Source organism: Pan paniscus, chromosome 1 (assembly GCF_029289425.2).
Source record: "Pan paniscus chromosome 1, NHGRI_mPanPan1-v2.0_pri, whole genome shotgun sequence".
Taxonomy (NCBI): domain Eukaryota; kingdom Metazoa; phylum Chordata; class Mammalia; order Primates; family Hominidae; genus Pan; species Pan paniscus.
In genome coordinates this window covers 1873703-1877531 of record NC_073249.2, presented here as the reverse complement: position 1 = coordinate 1877531, position 3829 = coordinate 1873703, and the positions used below count along the sequence as shown (strand labels likewise).

At 45.6% G+C, this 3829-nt stretch overlaps 1 pseudogene; it reads right to left on the bottom strand.

The window, feature by feature from the left end:
* Positions 1–253: 253 nt before the first annotated feature.
* Positions 254–2133, bottom strand: LOC103785519 (peroxisomal targeting signal 1 receptor-like; annotated as a pseudogene).
* Between the last annotated feature and the right edge of the window lie 1696 nt (positions 2134–3829).

Below are 3829 nucleotides of genomic sequence, written 5' to 3'. Positions count from 1 at the left end.
AAATGGTAGCTGATGACAACAGTTAGCCTAGATCACTGGGTCCTATCCAAAAAGAATGGGCATGATGAGCAGAGAACGGGCATGATGAGCAGAGGGCTCTGTAGCTGGATGTACAGCCCTTGAATTACTAAGGGACTCAGAGAAAACAAGCCTTGTTTTCCTACGATTATCTAGGAACTGGAACATGGACTACCCACCCCTATGTTGAGGCAGCTTCTAACAGGCCTTACTGCTTATGGCCATCAGCCCACCCGCTTGGTAGGTGCATTTGGGGAGAGGGACTCACATCACATCCAGAGGGGGGACCCATCTAGGCGGGCACCACAGGGCAGCCCATCCCACTGTCACTGGGGCAGGCCAAACACGGTTAGCAGGGTGGACAGATTCCAGCCATCAGCCGCCCCACAGGCGTCGCTCTGGCCTAACACAGAATGCGAAATGCAGGGTGCTCCAAGTGTTCTCCGACATGGCACCTCCTTCACCCCGAGGGCCCCGGCTTTTCTTCCACATGTTCAGGGCCTCCAGAAAGTGCTCCGCAGCCTCCCAGTGAGCCCCAGGTTATAGCCTCCCAGTGAGCCCTGCAGCTGATGCCCAGGTTATAGCAGGACTGGATATAGCTAGGCTGGAGCTCAAGGGCCTGGCAGTATGAAGTTATTGCTTCTTCACTCTGGTTTTCATTCCACAGCAAATAGTCACTAGGATGAACACTGAAGGCAGCTGTGAAGCAGTTCATGGCCTTGTCGTATTCTCCACTCAGGTTGAAAAGGACCTGCAGCCACACTGCACATCAGGGTCAATGGATGTAGGGTCCAGTTGCACAGTTGGTAGGAAGAGCTCTTTCATTTCCAGAAACAGGGAGTCAGACAACAGAGATCCCAAGATATGCTTGCTGGCGCCCAGTCCTGCCCCGCCAGCCCCTTCTTCAGCAGGTGTCACCAGATAGGTACAGGCTGGTGTGTGGCAGGGTTCCACAGGCCTGTCACTGCAGAGGCTCATTGGTAAAGCCTGCAGCCGGGGCCATCAGTGCTTATCTGGCTTTAGCTCCAGACACCTCTGCAATGCTCTGATGGCTCACAGTTCTTGTTCATTCTCTGCCTGGTTGGTACCCAGATATGGCCAAGCTTCCATGTGCTTAGGATCCTGCTGCATAGCTGCCTCAAAAAGCAGCACAGCATTTGGGAGGGCCCTCTCCTGAAGTCGCTGCAGCCCTTCTTTGAAAGGCTGAGGGTGATCACGCAGGGGGTTCTCCTCCTCCAACGGGTACCCCTTATCATAGGAAGCTGATGGAGGTCATCATAGCCAGAAAGCCAGGGGTGAGTGTCAGCATCCCGTTTTGCCATCTCCTCCAACTCTGTCTGCAACTCTACAGCTGACTTGGCGCGTTCAAACTCCCTATCAAGGGCAGCTGTGTTTACTTGTCTTGTGAATGGTCAACCCAGGCATCTGATGTACACTCAGAATTAGCCAATTTGGGGTCATCCCCTTTGGCCACAAAGTCACTGGCCATGTGCTGCAGATCCTCCTCAAGATGACATTCATCGTCCAACGATCGGTGGCTGCTGCTCCCTGAGGCTCTCCCAACCACAGCTTCTCCCAATTGCTCCAAATATTCCTCAGCCCAGCAGGTGGGGGAAATGGCCAAGGGGTCTGTAACTTCAGAAATGAATGATTGGGACCAGTCTGTCTCATTATAATCCTGAATTACATCCACAGCATCTCCAGCTGCAAGTCACTCTGGGCCCAGTTCTCAGACAAGGCCAAGTCGGCCACACCAGGGGCTCTCTGGGGAGCCTGGAGGAAGTTTGACTCTTCAATCTGCTGCATCTCAGCCAGGATTTCGTCCATCTTGAAGGTCTGAGGGGCACGGGATACAAGGGTACACTGTGGTCCTGCAGGAATTCACCCACCAATTCATCTTCAGAAGCTACTCCCAAAGGCTTGGAGACTGCCTCAGAGGCTGGGGCTCGGAGGCGGGGGCAGGGGCCAGGCGCCAGGCCTTAGTCCCTTCTGCTGGGGTCGGCGGGTGTTTTCTCTTTTTACTGTATTTAACTACATTAATCGTGCTCAGTATTTCGGTTCACTAATCTCATCAGCTGAGACTAATTTAATATTTAACCCGTATGTTGTATATTAAGTAGGTTGATTCTACTTCCAACTGTTTGTATTTGCCTCTTTTTCAAATATGGCTTGTCAAGCTTGTAGTCATTTGCTCTTTAACATTTTTTTTCCTATTTTTCTCATTGTGTTGACTTAAACATTTAAAAAATAAGTCCTATAACTGTGTGTAACATACGTTTTAATTTTCTTTTCACTTATGGGAGACATTACATTTGAGACATCTGCAGTTTATGTCTTTGTTTTTTAAATTTGCCTTATGGCAAGTTGGGCCACCCACACGGATCTGGCAACTCTGATCGCCCATATCTAAGAGGAGCACTTAGTTCTCAGTTGATTATTTTCATAAGTGGTTTCTTTGGTTTGCTTCTCTAGTTGGAAAATTATATTTTACTTTCACTTTCAACGCTATACAGTCCTTTAAAGATTCTTGTAACTTTCTGAGAATTTTAGCTTTCTACATTTAAAATGTGTAGAATCTAGTTTTCCAACAAGCACAAATGTCAACAGTGTACACATGAAATACATTTTACACAATTTTTTGTAACAGACAAGAAATCTCGTTACTTTATTTAGAACATATCCTTTCCTCAATATACTGTAAAGTAATAATTTGTAGAGTTTAACTTTAATACTAGGGAACTGATTTTACATTTTGCATAAGTTTCTGAGATAAATGTACTCTACTTCAGAGAACAGTACCTACATATGGCCAAAACTACTGATTGTCTACACCACTGAGAAAATATTGGCAGAATTGGCTAGGCGCGGTGGCTCACGCCTGTAATCCCAGCACTTTGGGAGGCCGAGGCGGGCGAATCACGAGGTCAGGGGATCGAGACCATCCTGGCTAGTACGGTGAAACCCCGTCTCTACTAAAAATACAAAAAATTAGCTGGGCGTTGTGGCGGGCACCTGTAGTCCCAGCTACTCAGGAGGCTGAGGCAGGAGAATGGCGTGAACCCAGGAGGAGCTTGCAAGTGAGTGGAGATCGTGCCACTGCACTCCAGCCTGGGCGACAGAGCGAGACTCCATTTCAAAAAAAAAAAAGAAAATATTGGCAGAATTATTTACCTGAATTCAGATTTTTGGCTTCAATCACCATGCTTCCTCATTAGCACTTCCCTGAATCCATAAAAGAATCTGTTTGAGTCTTCCATTTGAACCACAGATTAAAAAATTTCAACGCAATTTTCATGTGGTGAGATAGTACTTGCTGGTAACATTTTAGTACATAATTTCTATTGTTACTTACAATGTTCAGAAAATATGACCTGCTGGGTTTCTGGGGTAATAAACTCAATGACGTATTTTAGGCCTAAGACTTTACCACCTAAAATACTTATATCTAATATTTGAAAATAATGGGCATCCTTTGTTTACTGGCAAAAATAGCTGCCATTTATTCCTATGCGTAATTACTATAACTTCCTAACAAAGTTAACATTATTTATGTTCATTTAGTTGTGGGACACCAAAAAGTTAATTTCCATAATGATCTTAATGTTACCTAGTATGAATGAAAATGTGACAGAGGCTAGGAGATGGGGTGAATAAAAAGAGGGGAAATGTTCTTCAAAGTGTACCAAGTTTCACTTAGGAGAAATAAGATTTAGTGATCAATTGCACAGAATGGTGACTACAATAATGTGTATTTCAAAACTGCTATAAAGACTATTTTCAATGTTTTCACCACAAAAATTATATGAGGTGA